General features: G+C 42.0%; 1 protein-coding gene across 3 annotated transcripts in view; it reads right to left on the reverse strand.

Annotated features, from left to right (window-relative positions):
* ATAD2B (ATPase family AAA domain containing 2B) overlaps positions 1-21,862 on the reverse strand; it is a 528,611-nt gene that overhangs the window by 110,766 nt on the left and 395,983 nt on the right. The gene's annotated exons all lie outside the window — the stretch shown is intronic.

Consider the following 21,862-nt stretch of genomic DNA (forward strand, 5'->3'; position numbering starts at 1 on the left):
CTAAATATATAAGAAAAAAGTGGAAAGCATCTTGATAGAAGAAGATGTCGCAACGAGCCACAAAACCAGTACTGCAAGATGCGGCCGGTAACAGTGTGAGAGAACTAAGATAGCGTACCATAGTCACCACCAGACCATTTTGAATTGCAGGTGGAGGAGAGTTTATATTCTTCCATTTGTAGCCAGGAGGGAAGTTTGCTTTCTGTGAGTTACAGAGAAGACTGGATAGTCAGGAACAAACTGACATTAACAGATAAACATAATCCTCTGTGGGTTAGGATCTTGCAACCGACAATAGAGCTGAACCAGAATCAGTCCACTGTGCACTGTACATGATCACCGAACGATGGTTCAAACATGCTCTCTTGTTTCTTGGTATATGTTCTTCTTTAGCACCTGGCATAGAATCAGAAGTAGCTGCACTGGGGCTGAATCCAAATCCCTAGGGTGGGGAGACAGCCTGCCGAAGACCCAAAGCACTATACCACTGAAAACATGGCTCTATAGCAGTAGAACACGTAACATAAGAACATAAGCAATGCCTCCGATGGGTCAGACCTGAGGTCCATCGTGCCCAGCAGTCTGCTCACGCGGCAGCCCAACAGGTTCAGGACCTGTGCAGTAATCCTCTATCTATACCCCTCTATCCCCTTTTCCAGCAGGAAATTGTCCAATCCTTTCTTAAACCCCAGTACCGTACTCTGCCCTATTACATCCTCTGGAAGCGCATTCCAGGTGTCAACCACACGTTGGGTAAAGAAGAATTTCCTAACAAGGGTAGGTCCTGCCAATCCAATCTCATCAGCTTCTTTGACTGGGTAACAAGAAAGTTGGACTTGGGAGAGTCTTTGGACGTCGTGTACCTGGACTTCAGTAAAGCTTTTGACAGTGTCCCACACCGCAGGCTGCTAAGCAAGATGGAATCGATGGGGTTAGGAGAGACACTAACTGCATGGGTCAATGATTGGCTGAGTGGCAGACTTCAGAGGGTGGTGGTTAATGGTACCCTCTCTAAAACATCGGAAGTGACCAGTGGAGTGCCGCAGGGCTCGGTCCTGGGTCAACTCCTTTTCAACATATTCATAGGGGATCTGACTCAAGGGCTTCAAGGTAAAATAACACTATTCGCCGATGACGCCAAACTATGTAATATAGTAAGTGAATGCAGTTTACAGAATTATATGGCGCAGGACCTGCTTACATTGGAAAGTTGGTCCTCAACCTGGCAGCTAGGCTTCAATGCTAAGAAATGTAAGGTCATGCACCTCGGAAGCGGAAATCCATGCAGGACGTACTTCTTGAACGGAGAAACTTTAACTAGGACTTCAGCAGAACGAGATTTAGGAGTAATCATCAGTGCAGACATGAAAACTGCCAATCAAGTGGAGAAGGCTTCATCTAAGGCAAGGCAGATATTGGGTTGTATCAATAGAAGTTTCGTCAGCCGAAAGCCTGAAGTCATAATGCCGTTATACAGGGCCATGGTGAGACTTCATCTGGAGTACTGTGTGCAATTCTGGAGGCCACATTACAGTAAAGATGTGCGCAGAATTGAATCGGTTCAACGGACGGCCACCAGGATGATCTCGGGGCTCAAGGGCCTCTCATATGAAGAGAGACTGAACAAATTGCAGCTCTACACTCTTGAGGAACATAGGGAGAGGGGAGACATGAACGAAACATTTAAGTACCTCACGGGACGTGTCGAAGTGGAAGATGATATTTTCTTTCTCAAGGGACCCTCGGCCACAAGAGGGCACTCGCTCAAACTCAGGGGCGGAAAATTTCATGGCGACACCAGAAAGTATTTCTTCACAGAGAGAGTGGTTGATCATTGGAACAAGCTTCCAGTGCAGGTGATCGAGGCAGACAGTGTGCCAGACTTTAAGAATAAATGGGATACCCATGTGGGATCCCTACGAGGGTCAAGATAAGGAAATTGGGTCATTAGGGCATAGACAGGGGGTGCGTAAGCAGAGTGGGCAGACTTGATGGGCTGTAGCCCTTTTCTGCCGTCATCTTCTATGTTTCTATGTAACATTCGTTTTGAATCTGTCCCCTTTCAACTTTTCTGAATGCCCTCTTGTTCTTTTATTTTTTGAAAGTTTGAAGAATCTGTCCCTCTCCACTCTTTCTATGCCCTTCATGATCTTGTAAGTCTCTATCATATCCCCTCTAAGTCTTCTCTTCTCCAGGGAAAAAGAGACCCAGTTTCCCCAATCTCTCAGCGTATGAAAGGTTTTCCATCCCTTGTCGCTCTCCTCTGAACCCTCTCGAGTAACGCCATATCCTTCTTAAGGTACGGCGACCAGCACTGGACGCAGTACTCCAGATGCGGGCACACCATCGCCCGATACAACGGCAGGATAACTTCTTTCGTTCTGGTAGTAATATCCTTCTTGATTATACCTAGCATTCTATTCGCTCTCTTAGCGGCCGCTGCGCACTGAGACGTCAGCTTCATTGTCATGTCCACCATTACTCCCAAGTCCCTTTCTTGGGTACTCTCATTCAATAAGATCCCTCTCATCGTATAGTTGTACCTCAGGTTTCTGCTTCCCACATTTAATACTTTACATTTCTCAATGTTGAACTTCATCTGCCATCTCATCGTCCATTCCTTTAGTTTGTTTAAGTCCCTTTGCAATTCTTCGCAGTCCTCTTTAGTCCGAGCTCCACTGAATAGTTTGGTGTCGTCCGCAAATTTTATTATCTCACACTTAGTCCCTGTTTCTAGATCATTTATGAATATATTAAATAGCAGCGGCCCGAGCACCGAGCCCTGCGGAACACCACTCATGACCCTCCTCCAGTCAGGGTAGTGGCCCTTCACTCCTACCCTCTGTTTCCTACCCACCAACCAGTTTCTGATCCATCTATGTACATCCCCTTCCACCCCATGGTTCTTCAGTTTCCGGAGTAGATGTTCATGAGGTACCCTGTCAAAGGCTTTTTGGAAATCTAGGTATATGATGTCTATGGAGTCTCCTCTGTCCATCCGTTTGTTAATTCCTTTGAAGAAGTGCAATAATTTAGTTAGGCACGATCTCCCCTTGCAGAAACCATGTTGGCTGGTTATCAGAAGTTCATTTCTTTCAAAATGTTCATCGATGGTTTCTTTTATCAGTGCTTCCGCCATTTTCCCTGCTTTCCTTTGCCCTGATCAGAAAGCAGGGAAGGGAGGCATAGGCAGCTGCTCAGATTGGCTGCCGCAGCTGGAGACATCCTGCAGGAAAATATGGATTTGTCAGCGATGAAAGTGGCACAGCAACTATATTGTCCCCCGATGAAGGCTAGTTGATAGCTGAAATGCTCCAAAACAGTTTGAGCGTTGGGTAGTTCACACACCCACCAACGTTGGTTTTGGCTGTGAAGCCACAAAGATAAGTTTTGCTGTTCTTTCTTTGATATACTTTAATACATTTTTGATGAATTGATTTGAATTTTAGATAAGCATCAAACTTATTAAAATTTTGATATGCTTAATAAAGTTATTTTAAGTTAAGAATTAAATTATGCACTCTTAGTTAGTTGACAGTTTTCTAATTTAATTAACCGATTAATATATAAAAAATAAAAATCTTTAAAGGTAGGAAGGAGGTTTGAAGTAAATGATTACATCACATGCATTCAGGATGAAGACTTGAAATAACATCTAAGTTATAAGAGGTCTCTTTACTGAGAATAATGCATTCATTATGATACTTCAGCCTCTTAAATCAAATTAAATTTGATGATTTTATTTATACATTAGGATAAAATTGTATGCTTAAAATAAGGTTTTATATGGTAAGTGTGGGTTATCAGTAACAATAGATCGTTTCACAAACAAGAAGTTAGGTACAAAATAAAAACAAAAATAAAATTTATTAAAATAATTTTTGTATTAATTATCCTTTATACCCCCTTTTCTTCTTGATTGATAATTTTGTGGGTTGGATATTTTGGATAATGATCCATGTGTTTGTTAGTCAAAACCAAAGGAGTAGCAATATTCTATGCTACCGATCTAGGGCAAGCAGTGGCTTTCCCCATGTCTTTCTCAATAACAGACTATACCTTTCCTCCAGGAACTTGTCCAAACCATTCTTAAAACCAGCTACGCAGAGCTGCCGGTGCCGCCAGCAGCACACTTGTTTCCACCGGGGCAGGCAGCCCCTGCAGCAGCCTGACACTTTTAGCGTCTAGGAGAGGGTCCTTCCAGGACTCCTTTAAAAGATCTTCAAGCCACGGCAGGGACAGCCGCTGTTGCTGCCAACAGCACACTTGTTTCCACCGGGGCAGGCAGCCTCTGCAGCAGCCCGACGCTTTCAGCATCTAGGAAAGGGGTCCTCCCGTGGTTGCGAGCTCGGGGCAGCGAGTCTGAAGGGGCAGGATATGCCCCTTTTAAGGAGCCTGGAGTAGATGACTCTTCCCTGTTAACACCATGGGTAAGAGGAAGGGCAAGACTTCATTTTTACCATCTGCTTCTACCACGGGGCCGATGGATCATCATCTTAGGCCCCTGAACATATCACCACTGGAAGAAAAGATAATACTTTCCTCCCAGTCGGTCACCCTATCCTCTGGGGAACCGTCACCTCCTCTTCAACCTATTGGTAAATTACCTGAGAAGGTAGGAAGTGCCTCCAAAGTTGGGGCAGTAACTCCTTCTGAAATCTTTTTGGAACTAACTTAAAGCAAAGAACCTAGGCAATCTCTGTCACCAGGGGCGCAGCCTCCAACTCCTGTTCAGATGATAATGGAGTCAGATAGTATTGTGCTACCTGTGGATAGGGTAATTACCTTGAATGATGTCTAGTTGACAGTAAAAAGTATTGAGTGTTCATTACTACTATTAATTATTTCTATACAAGCCACTGTACAAAAATTGTGTCAATTTTCTTCTGACATAACCTTAAAAGTAAATGAGCATGAATCCCGATTGTCTGACTTAGGGAAAAAGCTAGATAATATGGATACTTCAGTAAATACTTTACAAAAAAACAGCAGCATCTAGTATCAAGGATAATAATAATAACTTTATTTTTTGTATACCGCAATATCACAAATAGTTCAGAGTGGTTTACATAGTTCAATGCTTGATACTAATTTGGAGAAAATGGAAAATTTAATGAGAATGAAAACCTCCATTTTTGAAATTTTCCAATCTCTCATTACCTGACCCCCCTGGAGCTCTTTAAAATGTAATTGAAAGAAATTTAACAGTATAGTCAGGTGGACATGCTCCAACCAGATAATTTACATTATATCCCAAGGAGCTCTAGGGAGGCAGGTGAGGAGGGAGAAATGGATAGAATAGTGTCTCCAGAAAGTCTAGACATTTCACAATTTTTGGAATCATTCAAAGATATAATTGCTAGACATGCTACTTTGATAGTTGTGCTTAAAACTGAAATTGAGAAGCAAGCTATTCTAAAATTGTATTTTGAAAAAAAGCAAGTTTTGTTCTGTGGCCAAAGAGTGAATGTTTTTCCTGATCCAGGCAAACCCAGATCAGAAGGAAGTTCCTTCAGCTTAGGCCTAAGGCCTTGGCAATGGGAGCAATCTTCTTCCTTAAATTTCTGTGCAAATGTTTGGTAACCTATGCAAGCAATAAATATGTATTCACAGATCCCTTTCAGTTAGAGGAATTTCTTAAAGATAAATCTGTGTTGAAAGTATCATAAATGAGGTTTTTTTTTATTTTTGGCTGAGGGCAATTAGTGACTAAACGGTAAAGAAAATGGCCATTTGTGCCTGACCTTGAAGGGTTATTGATTTATTTTAAATAAATTTTCCTGTTAGCGGTTATTATATGGCTCCTATAATGTGGACTGTATCATTGAAAAAAAGAGAAATCCTCGTTTTGTTTTTCTGTATTTTTTGATATTCCTGTAATTTGTTATATTTTGTATGTAGCAAAAGTTAAATAAAGAAATAAAATATAAATGTAAAAAAACCCAAAACCCCAGCTATGCTATCTGCTTTTACCACAACCTCTGGCTATGCGTTCCAGAGTTTAACTATTCTCTTGAGTGAAAAAAAATTTCCTCCTATTGGTTTTAAAAGTATTTCCCTGTAATTTCATTGATATTCTACATTGAAGAACCTGGTGATCCTGCTCAGGGAACAAAATCAGTGAGCCGTCTTATATGGTATTCTCCACCTTCGATGTCTCAGCGGAGAACGTGGAAGAAATAGACAGTCAAGAGAAAAAGAGAAGATCCACTTTAAAGGTCCTACACCGATAGTAGATGCCTTCTCTAAAATTGAGGGAGGTGATCCAACTTAGTAGGCTCTACACCCCGATAGGATCCTTCCGTCAGAGTCCTGGTAATTTGTTGTGATGGGTGGGATAGATGATCCATCCTTTCTGGGTCCACACTTTGATGGAGTTAGTATTGCTGAATGGATGCTAAATCCATACAGAACAGTCCTGTGTACTGCAGTATTATACTGGACAAAGAATGGGATCCCACATTACAGGCTCTACATCCATGGTGGATCCCTACAGTAGTTCTAAGTCAGTGGTCTCAAACTCGTGGCCCGGGAACCACAAGCTGCCTGCCAGATATTATTTTGAGGCCCTCGGTATGTTTATCATAATAACAAAAGTAAAATAAAACAGTTTCTTTATCATATATCTCTTTAGCTATAAATTACAATGTTATTATTAAGACTTAGCCAAAGGGAAAGATTTATAAACTATAAAGAGTTTTACCTCATGCAAAATTGTCATTTCTTTAATAAGATATTAACTATTTTTTTCTGAGGCCTCCAAGTACCTAAAAAACCAAAATGTGGCTCTGCAAAGGGTTTGAGTTTGAGACCACTGTTCTAAGTGGTACTGTTAATGCAAATATGTGCAGTGGAGAACAATGTGGAAAAAGAAGATTCAGTGTAGTGGTATGATTAGTAGCCACAGCTGGAAATCAGGACACTCATAAGTGAATCATGCTGGCAGCAATAGTAACAGAGCAATAGTAACAGGTCTTAAAAGCACATCCTTAAGTAGAGTATAGAGGCAACTTAAGAAGATCTATAGGAGGTCTATTGTAATCCAAGACATCAAGGAGGAGTGCTCTGGGATCAGTATCAGTCCAAGTTGATAGTTAGAGCTTTTGTACCATCTGTCTGATATAGTTAGAAAAAGAAGGAAATGGATTCAAAGAAGAGATTCTGGATCGAGAAGGACTGTTTTGATGATGGTAGCACAGGACTGATGTCGGTAAGGGGGAAGGAGAATGAGTACCGTGATGTTGCTTACTGGCATGAAATCTTGATGAGACAAAACAGGGAGTTGTGAGGAAAAGATGTCAATCACTCAGTGATGGACTAACTTCAAAATACACTTTATTGATAGTAGAATTGCGTAGACTCATCAAATCTCAATGGTCATTGATGTATCAATGAAAAAACAAACAAACTAGAAGTGGTACCTTCAGGTCTTTAAGTGCTAAGTTCAGCATGAGCCAGTACTGAAAGTTGATGGTAGCATCGGTGTCACTGACTCGTCCTGAAAAACTCCTTCAGTTGAAAGGAATGTAACGGTATCATTGGCACATCCATTGGTACCATTGATGCTGTTTAGGTTAACTCAATGTATCACATAGACTTCTGATGTTAAATAAAGTGAAGAGAAGCACCGGTATCATATGACCTATAGTCGGTTAACGTATGTGCAGCAAAGCATCAAAGCGTTGATACCTGAAGAGGCAGCATGCTTCAGCCTACATCAAGAAAAGCAGGCATCAATGACAAGTAAGCAGCGAGTGCTGTAAATGTCCACGATGCTAGAGAAGATCTCGATGTATGCTAGCTGGTACTGAAGGTGCAGCAGGTGTTGAAGCGTTGTTGCCTCAATAGACGATGTACTTCAGAAATGACAGCCTACATCGAAGAACGATATCGATGAGAGGCATGCATCAGAAGACTCGATGCTAGATATGCCAATGATGTTATTCAATGTCGATTTCCAATGGTATTGCCTGCTACTAGCTGGTACCGAAGTTGCAGCAGCTGTCGAAGCATGCTTGCCTCTATAGGCCGAGTGCTTCAAAGATGACAGCCTGCACTGTAGAACAATGGCGCCACTGGTACCGACAGGGATCAGTACTAAAGAAAAGTCCAAGCTCCTGAAAATCCGACTCCAGGCCTAAGTTTTCCTGAAAGAAAAGATATATTGAGAAGAAGAAAAACGGTGGATAATTTGTTGTTTGTTTTTTCCCCTAGGGTTTTTTAGCCCTGGACTTAGAACCAGCAGGAGAGGATACCGAGGTGAAGTAGAAAGAAAGCCGAAAAGCCACTGACGCTGTTGGCAGGGGCAAAGGTTTTAAAATAGCCAAAAGGTCCGTTCCAAACTTATTTTGGTATAAAGAAAATAAGAAAAATAAGGGATTAATAAGTAAAATAATAGTAAAACATGAAGAAAATTGAAGCAGAAAAGCAACTAAAAGGAACAAAGTTCAGATACGACTTCTTCACTCTGTGGAAAATGAAAAACAATTGAAGCAGAAAAGCAACTAAAAGGAACAAAGTTCAGATACGACTTCTTCACTCTGTGGAAAATGAAAAACTGACGATCTCACAAGCCGGCGTTGGGCAGGAAGGCACCCGCACATATGTGGTGCAGGCAGTCTCAAAGCTTTGCTAAAAGTGACAGTACACTTTATCACTGTTCATATCGGGCTCCGTGGATGACGTTACCAACACATGAGAATATGCTGTCTGCTTGTCTAAGGATATACAGTCAAAACTCGATTTACGAGCGCACCGGTTTGCGAGTGTTTTGCAAGACGAGCAAAACATTCGATTTACGAGCCCCCCCCCGGCGATCCGGCATCCCCCCCGCCAATTTGGCATCCCCCACACACCAACCCACCCAAACACGTTGGCTTACCACCTTATGGCACCGGGACTGGCACCAACACACAGGAGATGCCGGTGCCCGAAGATCTGCCATCTTCATTTTGCTGGGCCTTGAGCATCTGCGCATACTCAAGGCCTTCTAGTCTCACTCTCTCCAAGGCCCAGCAAAAGGAAGACGGCAGATCTTCGGGCACCGGCATGTCCTGTGCGTTGATGCCGGTGCCATATGGGGGTAAGCCAACATGTTTGGGTGGGTGGGTGCGTGGGGGATGCCAAATTGCGGCCGGAGGGGGAGGGGCAACACGAGCAAGGGGATGCCGGATTGCGGGGGGATGCTGGATCATGAGGAGGGGATGTGGAGCAGCGCCGGTGGCCTTGAGGGGGGGTTAAGATGGAGCAGCGCCGCTGGCCTCGGGGGGTGGGGGTGGGTCTGAACGCATCAAGCAAATTTCCCTTAGTTCCTATGGGAAAACTCGCTTTGATATATGAGTGCTTTGATTTACGAGCATGCTTCTGGAACGAATTATGCTCATAAACCAAGGTTCCACTGTATCTATTTATCTATATGTATATATATACACACACACACACACATATATATATATATATATATATATACACACGAGTGATGTTCACTAATTTATCTGAGTATGAAAGAAAGTAGTAAACATGTTGAATAAGTCTGTACATGTTGTGACATATTTCAAGGTGACTCATGTACAGTTGCAGCTCAGTACGAGTCTAACATTCCAAGAGACAGGATGTCAGGAGAGATCTTGTGCGAGTCAAGCAAGAAACTACTAGATTTGGAGCACCGTTCAGTGATAAAAGTTTCTCACAAAAGAAGGGAAAAAGAGAAAGGAGATCCATGAACACATGACTGCAATTTGTGGTAAGTCTGCCTTATAATCCCACAAAGTAAATTTTTGGAGCAAACAGTTTAAGTGGGGTAGATAGTCCATTGAAGATGACCCTGATGCTGGATGTCCTGTGGAAGCAGCTTCCACAGAAATATGCAAGAAAGTCGAAGATTTAATTTTGTCAGACAGATGAATTGATGTTTCCTAAATAACTGAAGAAATGGGCATCTTGGCAGGTACACTTTGGAAAATAATTCATGAAAAGTTGGGCATGTCCAGGGTTAGTGCAAGATGGGCTCCAAGAATGCTGACGCCATATCAGAAGGTCAAGAGGCTACAGTGCTGTCAGGAGAACTTGGAGATGTTCCGTGAAGATCAAGTGAATTTTTGTTTCATCATTTGATGACTGGAGATGAGACTTGGGTCTATCACAGAAATTCTGAGTCCAAAATGGAGTGAATGTAGTAAAAGCAAGTCATTCCCCACCCTCAAAAAGGTCTAAACACAAAAATCTGTAAGCAAAGTCATGGCAACTGTCTTCTGGGAATATGAAGGACTTTTGCTTATGAAGTTCATGCCACACAAGACAACTATAAATGGGGAGGGTTACACTAAGTTCACTTTGAGGGAGTCAATCAAGGATAAAAGATGAGGAAAACTCACAGCAGGCGTGCTGCTTCTTCACAATGCGCCAATGCACATGTCACCACAATCACATGCTGCCATCTGAGAATGTTGGTGTCAGCAGCTGAACCATCCACCTTACAGTCCTGACATGGCTTCTTTGGATTATTTCCTTTTCCGAGTTTTGAAGCAATCTCTCCATAGACAGCAGTTTTCAAGTGATGAAGATATCAAAGAAAGCTGCGACATCCTGGTTTGAAGGTCAGACAGAAGAGTTCTTTTCAAAGGGGTTAAAGTCATTGCAAAAAAAGTGTATGGAGTGTATGAAGCTATCAGGGGACTGTATTGAAAAAATATAAAAAAATATTTTTGAAAACTCTTCTTTTCTACTGAGGTAGATAAATTACTGGATACTCCTTTTATATACTGTATATGTATATACAAACATACACACACACACACATATTTGCTATAACTTTATTCACTCAGTGCATCAGTCCAACCTTACCACCTGCAAGAGGTAGAAAATACTGAAGCTTTCTAGTGTACATCAGCTCCTCATACCATTGGAAAGTTCAGAGAACATTGGATTTATTATTTCATTTCAGCAGCACATTATAGCCTAAATGGAGAAATTAATGGGATGTCTGTTATGAATGCTACAATGGCATCCATTCTCTAGGTTTATATGACGGTGTCTGAAATGTATATATAAATACGGTCGTCATTTTGAATAGCTGCAGTGAGATATGATAAGGACCACAGAACTAATGAGTATAAGTAGAATACTATATGCTGCTATCAAAATAAATTTAAAAATTAGAGAAAACATTTATTTTTTTTGTTTATTTTCAGTGGACCAAGCACTGATGCAGTTGTGTGTAATACAGACTATGCTGGTAGCTGGTCCCAGGATTATTAAGATAAATATTCTGTTTGGTTATGTCAAAACAATTTTTGTTTGAATGAGTATTTGGTATAGAATTTGAGAAAAGTTCTTAACACAAAGATTTTCAAAACTTTAAAGTAAAACATAAAAATAATAGGACCAATGACAATTTGTGGTGAACTAATGAATAATTGAGTTCAGCACGCTCTTGTGAAACAAGCCACCTCTAACAGTCCGAAAAGCATAGTTACTTAATGTAACAGGTGTTATCTAGGGACAGCAGGCAGATATTCTCACATGTGGGTGACATCATCCACGGAGCCCTGGTACGGACAGCTGCTAAAGTATATGTGCACTTTAAGAACTTTAGAAAGGTTGTGACTGACCGCACTGCGTGAGTGCCTTTCCGCCAGATGTAGGCGCACGGCTCCTCAGTTCAGATAGCCAGCTAAGAAGCCAACCAGGGGAGATGGGTGTGTTATGAGAATATCTGCCTGCTGTCCCTGGATAACACCTGTTACTGTAAGTAACTGTGCTTTATCCCAGGACAAGCAGCAGCATATTTTCATATGTGGGTAACCTCCAAGCTAACCAGAAATAGGATGATGAGAGTGTTGACCGTTAAGAAAATAAATTTAGTAATACTGCTTAGCCGAAATGTCCATCCCGTCTGGAATAAGATTCCAGACAGTAATGAGAGGTGAAAGTATGAACCAAGGACCAAGTAGCAGCTTTTCAGATTTCATCAATAGGAGTAGAGTGGAGAAAAGCTACTGAAGCTGCCATAGCTCGAACCTTGTGTGCTGTACACAACCCTCCAGTTGCAGCCCAGCCTGAGCATAACAAAATGAGATGCAAGCAGACAACCAGTTGGAAATTGTCTTTTTGGAAACAGGGTGCCCCAACTTGTTAGGATCAAAGGAGAACAAAAGTTGTGGAGACAATCTATGGGATTTAGTTCTTTGCAAATAGTAGGCCAATGCTCGTTTACAGTCCAGAGTATGATGAGCTGTTTCTCCAGGATAAGAATGAGGCTTGGGGAAAAATACTGGAAGAACAATGGGTTGATTGAGATGAAAGTCAATGACAACTTTCGGTAAGAACTTTGGATGAGTGTGAAGCGCCACCTTGCAATGATGAAATACTGTAAATGGTGGATCCGCTACCAATGCTTGAAGTTCACTGACTCTGCGAGCAGAAGTTAGAGAAATGAGAAAAACTACTTTCCAAGTAAGGTATTTAAGGTGAGCCAAAGACACTGGTTCAAATGGAGGCTTCATCAGTTTAGCAAGTACAACATTAAGATCCCAAACTACTGGAGGTGGTTTGACATTGAAGAATTCCTTCATAAATTTGGAAACCACAGGGTGAGCAATGAGAGGTTTTCCATCCAATGGTTGATGAAAGGAAGCAATTGCACTGAGATAGACTCTAATGTAAGTGGACGAGGCCAGAATGAGATAAATGTAGAAAGTAATCCAGAACCGAAGATAAGGAGGTGAACCTTGGTTCCTGATGACAAAGATTGCACCAAGCAGAAAACCGAGTCCATTTTTGAGTATAACATTGTCTTGTGGCTGATTTTCTGGAAGCATCCAAGATGACTCTGACAGATTGAGAAAACTAAAGGTCAGGTAAAGTCAGCCCAAGAGATACTAAGCTGTCAGGTGCAAAGACTGCAGGTTGGGATGAAAAAAGAGAACAGTGACTCTGTGTAAGAAGAGATGGAAAAATTGGCAGAAGAAGTGGCTCCTTGATGCTGAGTTGAAGTAGAAGGGAGAACCAAGGTTGTCTGGGCCACCGAGAATCTATCCAAATCATGGTGGCAGATTCCTGTTTGAGTTTGACAAGCCTTTTGAGATTAAGTGGAAATGAAGGGAATGCATAAAAGAACTTGTTCGCCCATTCCAGCAGAAAAGCATTTGCCTCCAAGCAATGAGGAGAGTACAGTCTGAAACAGAACTGGGGCAACTTGTTGTTGTGGGGAGACGCAAAGAGGTCTATCTGAGGTGTTTCCCATTGAGAAAAAATTGGATGGAGAGCTGCTGAGTTCAGCGTCCATTAGTGAGGTTGAAGAATGCGACTTATTTGTCCGCTAATGAATTTTGCTCCCTTTGAATGTAGACAGCCTTCAGGAAAATGTTGTGAAGAAGTGCCCAATTCCAAATCTTTTGAGCTTCTTGGCAGAGGAGAAGAGATTCTGTTCTTCCCTGATAGTTCATGTAGTACATAGCTACTTGATTATCTATACGGATGAGAATGACCTGATTTTGAAGAAGATGCTGAAAAGCCTCGAGAGCACTGAAAATCTCTCTGTGTTCCAACAGATTTATGTGATGGTGACGATCTGTGGCAGACCAAAGACCTTGAGTATGGAGACCATCCAGGTGAGCCCTCAAGCGTAGGTTGACGAATCTATCGTGAGACTTTCTGATGAGGCGGCATTTGAAACAGCAATCCTCTGGAAAGACTGGCAGAGAGCATCCACCACTGAAGAGATTGTTGTAGAGAAGATGTTAGTATAATATGCTGGGAAAAAGGGTCAAGAGCCTGCGACTACTGAGAAGCCAGCAATTACTGAGGGTTCCGTAAGTGAAGTCTGGCAAAAGGAGTCACGTGAACTGTAGATACCATATAAGTATAAGGGGAGAGTGTGGTGCAGTGGTTAAAGCTACATTCTACGCACCCTGAGGTTGTGGGTTCAAACCCACGCTGCTCCTTGTGACCCTGGGCAAGTAACTTAATCCCCCATTGCCCCAGGTACATTAGGTAGATTGTGAGTCCGCCGGGACAGACAGGGAAAACTGCTTGAGTACCTGAATAAATGCATTTAAACCATTCTGAGCTCCCCTGGTAGAATGGTATAGAAAATTAAATAAATATGACCTAGAAGAACCATCATGTGCCTCGCTGAGAGTGAGTGAAGGTGGGTCACTTGATGGCAAAGTTGTATCAAAGCGTCCTGACACTCTTGAGGAAGAAACACCCTGAGTTGAACAGTATCTAGGAGGGCTACGATGAACTGAAGAGTCTGTGAAGGCTGCAGTTGAGATTTGAGAAAGTTGATTTTGAATTCCAAATGTTGCAGGAAAAATATAGTCTGTGGTGTTGCTAAAATAACACCCTGAGACGAAGGATCCTTGATGAGCCAATCATCTAGAAAGGGAAAAACTTGAAAACCATTAGTCTGCAAGGCTGCTGCCACCATTACCAGGCACTTGGTGAAAACTCTGGGAGATAATGCAAGACCGAAAGGTAGAACCTTGCATTGGTAATAGTGATTTTCCACATGAAATCTGAGAAACTTGCGAGAGGCTGGGTGAATGGGAATGTGAGTACAGGCCTTCTTGAGATCCAGAGAGCATAACCAATCATTGCAATCTAGCAGGGGATACAGCGATGTTAGAGACAGCATACAAAACTTTTCTGTGACAAGAAATTTATTGAGAGCTCCAAGGTTCAATATCGGGTGAAGAAATCCTGTCGTCTTCGGAACAAGGAAATATTGGGAATAAAACCCCATGCTCTGCAGGTCCAAAGGAACCTTCTTGGTGGCATTGAGAATGAGCAGAGATTCGACTTTCTGGAGAAGAAGGAAGGACTGTAGAGTGTTGGAAGGAAACTCTTTTGGAGGATGATCTAGAGGAATGTTGAGGAAATGAAGAGAATAACCTTCTCGAATGATATCGAGAACCCAGAGGTGATTAACTTCCAACGATGATGGTAATGTTGTAGATGACCTCCAATGGAGAGAGGGAGAGTTCCATTGATTGAAATTATGCTCTCGAGTAGCTGGTCAAAAAGGCTGATTTGATTTGGGAGTAGCAGAAGTCTGAGATTTTTGAGGATGCTGCTGTCGCTGTTTTTTTCTGCTGTGGCCTGGAAGGAGGAAGAGGTTTTGCTGTATAACGCCTCTGATAAGAAGAAGAGGGTTTAGGTTTAAGCAATGAATTACAAGACTTTTCATGTGCTGAGAATTTTTGAGTTACATAGAAACATGACAGCAGATAAAGGCCAAATGGCTCATCTAGTCTGCCCATCCACAATAACTATTATCTCTTTCTCTCTCTGAGAGATCTCATGTGCCTATCCCAGGCCCTCTTGAATTCAAACTGTGTCTCTATATTCACCACCTCTTCCAGAAGGCTGTTCCATGCATCTACCACCCTTTCAGTAAAAAAGTATTTCCTCAGATTACTCTGGAGCCTATCACCTCTTAACTTCATCCTATTTCCTCTTATTGCAGAGTTTCCTTTCAAATGAAAGAGACTTGACTCATGCACATTTATATTACGTAGGTATTTAAACGTCTCTCAAGAAAAATAGTTAATAACAAAATTTAAATCAAAAATTGAAAAATGTTATTAGCCAAGTGGAGGAAGCACCCACTGAAAAAACATTTACTTAAAAGAGGAGAAAAGCCTCAACTTTATTTAATATTTAGACGGCACCCACTGGGTTTTTCAGCTGTTCAACCTCTGTTATCATAGGCAAAAAACTCCACAATTGTCAAAAATGTAATTTTCAACATGGGATATTATCCCACCACTGTGCACAGGAAAAATAAGGGAAAAGAACAAGAAGCAATGTTGCACTTATCTTCACATCATGATGTCACTTTCCCAGAGCATTATGCTCAATTACAGCATGTCGATCTTCCTGCTATAGCGTCCTCAATTAATTCACAGCGTTGAAGTGAAGACAAGTGGATCTATATTCCAACAAGGCTCTTGTTTCGTCAATGGGTGGCTGTGTCAGGGAAATTTCCCAAAAGCTCTCACTCTCTTCAACTCCACGCACTGCTTGGCTGCAAAATGACGCCCAGGTTAAAGCCCCGCTGCTTATGACATCACTTCCGCCAGGACCAAAAACAAAAATCAAAAGAAATATTAATAAAACGCGTGCCATTCAATTTTCTGGTTAAGTCCTTTTGGCCAGATTGTATCCAAAAAGAAAATGAACCGTTGTTCACTCTGGTATAAACTTGTCTTCACATCTCCCCTCCATGGCGTCATTGGTATGTGATCAAGCACAAAACAACGGAACTCCTCAAAGGAGTGTTGATACTCTGCACAATGACGAGTCAACACATCCACCTGTCTTCTATGAGTGATGTTGGAGCGGTGCTCCAACAAACGTGTTTTTAAACTCCTTGCAGTGTGACTTATATAACACAGGTCACACGGACAAACTATCGCATACACCACACCAATTGTCTCACAGGTAGCTGTAAATATTATTGTCCATATTTTTCTTCCAGGAATGCAGACCTGATCACCTTCACTTATTAATGAATAAGCTGTACATCATTTGCAGCAAAATGATAATAATAATAACAACTTTATTTTTCTATACCGCCATAGTCGAAAGACTTCTAAGCGGTTCACATTAAGCACCCCTGTGTGCTAGACCAATCATCAGATGGGCATAACAGATCTCTAAGGTTCCTATTCTGGGAAAATGCTACTTTACATTCTGACAATTCTGTTTAGTTTGCAACATGAGCCACAAATTTTAAAATTTTCCTTCCCAATCATTGTGAAATTGTGGAAAATCACAGCACACATGCAATCAAGTCTGTATCCTCTATTTTAGCTTTATACTGTAGCAACTGATCCCGGGAACTGAACATTGCTTCTTTTCTTTTTCCTGTGCACAGTAGTGGGATGATATTCCATGTTGAAAATTACATTTTTGACAATTGTGGAGTTTTTCACCTATGATTCAGAGGTTGAACGGCTGAAAAACCCAGTGGGTTGCCGTCTAAATATTAAATAAGGTTGAGGTTTTTTCTCCATTTTAAGTAAATGTTTTTTCAGTGGGTGCTTCCACCACTTGGTTAATAACATTTTTCAATTTTTGATTTACACGTCTCTATCATATCTCCCTTCTCCCGCCTTGCCTTCAAAGTATACAGATTGAGATCTTTAAGTCTGTCCCCATATGCCTTATCATGAAGACCATATACCATCTTAGTAGCCTTCCTCTGGACCGACTCCATCCTTTTTATATCTTTTTGAACAGGGATCTCAAAGTCCCTCCTTGTGGGCCGCAATCCAGTTGGGTTTTCAGGATTTCCCTAATGAATATGCATTGAAAGTAGTGCATGAACATAGATCTCATGAATATTCATTGGGGAAATCCTGAAAACCCGACTGGATTGCGGCCCTCAAGGAGGGACTTTGAGACCCCTGTTTTTGAAGGTACGACCTCCAGAATTGTACACAATATTCTAAATGAGGTCTCACCAGAATCAGGCATCAATGCTTCATTTTTCCTACTGACCATACCTCTCCCTATGCAACCTAGCATCCTTCTAGCTTTCGACGTCACCTTTTCAACCTGTTTGGCCACCACAAGATCGTCACATACAATCACACCCAAGTCCCGCTCTTCCGTCGTGCACATAAGTTCTTCACCCCCTAAACTGTGCTGTTACCTCTGGTTTTTGCAGCCCAAATGCATGACCTTGAATTTCTTAGCATTAAATTTTAGCTGCCAAATTTCAGACCATTCTTCAAGCTTTGCCAGGTCTTTCTACATGTTATTCACACCATCCAGCGTGTCAACTCTATTGCAGATTTTGGTATCATCCGCAAAGATGCAAATCTTACCCGACAACCCTTCAAGCAATATCATTTATATAAATGTTAAAAAGAACAGGCCCAAGGCACACCACTGTTAACATCCCTTTCCTCAGAGCGATCTCCATTGAGAACTACCCTCTGTTGCCTTCCACTCAACCAGTTCCTGACCCAGCCTGTCATTCTGGCACCCATCCCAAGGGTTCTCAATAGAGCCCCCAAAAAGCTTGTCTCCCAGACAGGGAATGCTGGCTAACCGATCTTGGAGAATAATATCCATGTCTGCTATCCTGAGCCATGCCAGCCTTTCATGCCCACAGATATTGCAGAAACTCGAGAAGACAGCTCAAAGGCATCGTAGGAAGATTGTACCATATGCTGTCTGAGTTGAATGAGAGTGCTAAACATATGCTGAAACTCTGTCTTCCGATGGGATGGAAGATGCTTATAGTAGTTAGACATTTGTTTTACCCAATACTTGAGATAACAGGTAAAATAAAAATTATAGTTGATGAATCTGTTGGCCAGTATGGAATTTTGGTAGAGACGTCTACCAAATCTGTCCATCGTTCTACCTTCCCACCCTGGAGGAACTGTGGCATAGACTTTAGAAGGAGAAGATTTTTTGAGAGTAGATTCAACCACGAGAGATTGATGTGAAAGCTGAGAGATTGGAGAAACTGGGACTCTTTTCCCTGGAGAAGAGGAGACTTAGAGGGGATATGATAGAGACTTACAAGATCATGAAGGGCATAGAGAGAGTAGAGAGGGACAGATTCTTCAAACTTTTGAAAAATAAGAAAACAAGAGGGCATTCGGAAAAGTTGAAAGGGGAGAAATTCAAAACGAAAGCTAGGAAGTTCTTCTTTACCCAACGTGTGGTGGACACCTGGAATGCGCTTCCAGAGGGCATAATAGTGCAGAGTACGGTACTGGGGTTCAAGAAAGGATTGGACAATTTCCTGTTGGAAAAAGGGATAGAGGGGTATAGATAGAGGATTACTGCACAGGTCCTGGACCTGTTGGGCCACTGCGTGAGCGAACTGCTGGGCACGATGGATCATAGGTCTGACCCAGTGGAGGCATTGCTTATGTTCTTATGATTTTGTATTGAGAATCAAGCTTCCTAGGAGCAGCCAGAACTGAAAAAGAAGACTCCCAATTCTTTCGGAGAGTTTCCTTTAGGATGCCCTGTAAAGGAAGTTTAAGAAGTTCCTTAGGAGGATGTTTGTAGTCCATAGTCTCTATAAATTCCTCTGAATACTTGGAATCTGCTTCCAAATTAACAGCCACGTCTTTACTCATTTGCCTGATAAAGCGAGTAAATGAGACCGGCTTGGAAGGAGAAGGCTCTCTGTGAGAAGTGGTGCGAAGAGAATGCTATGCAGGAGAATCATAAGCTTCTGTAGTAGAAGGAGAGACATCATGAGTAGAATCAAGACAAAGGCCTGAATCCACAGGAACTGAAGGAGAGCGGTACCTGTGCTTGGCTCGGTACGATCCGATGTAGTAGGCGATGCAGATTGCTTATGCTTGTCTGATCGCTTGGGAGAGTTGTGCCTTGACTTGGAAGAGTGCTTGCCAGATTTACTTGAATGCAGCCATGGAGAAGAATGACGTGAATGACTGGAGCGATGTCCAGAAGAATGATGCTTCTTATGTTGACGCCTCAGAGAAGGAGAACGGTGTCTTGAAGAGCGATGCTTCGGAGAAGGAGAATGGGGCCTTGAAGAACAATGTCTGGATGCATGGCTCAATGATGAGGAATGGTGCTGAGAATGACGTGGTACCGATGAAGCAGTGGTGGTACCTGCATCTGTATGAGCAGACTCTCATGGGGCGATGCACAGGCTGGGCCAGTACCGAAGGAGCCGACATGGGGGTAACTAGTTGGAACATATCCCCAAACTCCAATTGAAAAAGAGCTTCAAGCTTCTCCTTAAAAGCCTGCACTGACACCTGTGGCTTGGACGCCAGTATCAATGGTGCTGCGTCCCACTCCGGAGAGAATATGGATGAAGATGTACCCCTCGAAGTTGAAGCAAGCTGCATCAATGGTCTCTGCTTGACAGGTACAACTAGACTCGATACCTTAGTGGCTGAGACACCATCTGGGAAGCTGGTGACTTCTTAGGTGGCTTACCTGACGGAGCTATAGCATCATCTGAAGCAGGTACCTCAGACAATGGTGATGCCTGACATCGATGGCTTGTATGGTATCAATGGTAATTGTGAGCCCTCCATGGTACCAAAAAGTAATCTTTGTTGAATAAGGTGGCTTTTAATAGAATGCTTCTGTAGCATCGAACAGCACATACAAGATTCCACACAATGGTCTGGGCCAAGACACTGAATGCACCACTTATATGGGTCTGTTAAAGAAATAGTGCGCTGGCACCTGCTGAACTTTTTGAAGCTAGTCAACGGACAGGACATGGAAGGGAAACCATTTCAGCCAAATGGAAAGCCGAAGGCTGAGGCAAAAACAGAAGGCCCTGCCATATGAAAACCTGTAGAAGTAAAAGAAAAAAGTAATTTCTTCTTTTTTTAAATGTTTTATTAATAGAAAAGACAAAGAATAAAAGGCAAAAACGTGTGAGCGATAAGGCAAAGAAAACGCAGAACGTTTCACACACGACTTCGTAGCTCCACGGAAAACTGAGAAACCGCACGTCTACGTAAGGAGGGAAGGCACTCACACATACGCGGTGTGGTCAGTCGCAAACTTTCTAAAGTTCTTAAAGTGGACGTACACTTTAGCAGCTGTCCATACTGAGGCTCCGTGAATGATGTTACCCAAATGTGAGAATATGCTGCCTGCTTGTCCTGGGATAAAGTAAAGTATTACAGTGTGCAACAATTAAGTGAGTTGAAGGTGCTGGGATTTTGTGTGTTAATTATTTGATTTCCCTGCACATAAATGTTTATGACCCACTTAAGGGATTTACCAGAAAGTTCATTACATCTACCTCTATCTGCTGATCAGGATGGAACACAGCCCACTGGTTCAGACTGGTTTGGTGGGACAATAAGGAATCAGATTTTTCATCTATCTTATATCCCCGTCTCAACTTTCTTTCAGTCACTGCCAAAACAGTCATTGACAAAGAGCTATGCAGCAGAATCCTGTAACCAGACACACTGTCTGACTACAAGCTAAGGCTTTTGAATAATGACTATGACTCTTACTCCATGAAAGACTCATGAGTGCCATCTTCACAGTGTTCAAAACACGGATGATTCAGAAAGCAGAAAATCTGAACCACAATCAAGTTTTTCATATCAATGTGTAGCCCTGTCAGGTAAGCCACTGGACCAGCCCTCATTTCCTTTCTAATATCCCTCACCCCCAAGATCAGATTGACACATAAAATCAAAAAACTTTTCAAAAACCATAATAACGAAATACAAATGCAAATGTAATTACCACCTTCCCAAACCACTACCAATATACAATACTTGCATAAATTAAGCTTCTATATACCTTGACCTCAGTCTTGAAGTATTCAGAGACAAATATGCCTCCACTTCAGAAACTGTATTATCTTAACTTAAGTAAGGAAGAAGCAGTGGCTGAAGAACCAATTTGACTGGACATTACTGGATTCCTGGAATCTTCCCAGGTAGAAATTAATGCTAGAGCCACACTATTAGTTACATTTGTCTTTTTTCAAGACGAAGAAGCAATTCTTCGACTTCTTCGACTATTTTATAAAACTGAAAAAGCTGAATTCTTTGGTTCTAAGGTTGCCATATCTCCAGATGTTTCTAAATGGACACAATCTCGACAAAAGAAGTTTTTAACCATTCGTCAAGCAGTTTTGAATTTGGGGGCTACCTTTCAACTACACTTTCCGTGTAAATGTTTTATTTCCTATCAAAGTAATCGTTAGGTTTTTTTATGAACCTGAACAATTACAATTTTTCCTGGAAGGCAAGGCAGTTTCCAGAAAACCGGATAGTGAACCCGTTGTCCATGAACCTGATCGAACATAAAATTGATATGATTAACAGTCTCCATATTTCCTTTTGCCTTTTCTAAGTTCCAACTTCCC

Source organism: Geotrypetes seraphini, chromosome 3, assembly GCF_902459505.1.
Source record: "Geotrypetes seraphini chromosome 3, aGeoSer1.1, whole genome shotgun sequence".
Classification (NCBI taxonomy): domain Eukaryota; kingdom Metazoa; phylum Chordata; class Amphibia; order Gymnophiona; family Dermophiidae; genus Geotrypetes; species Geotrypetes seraphini.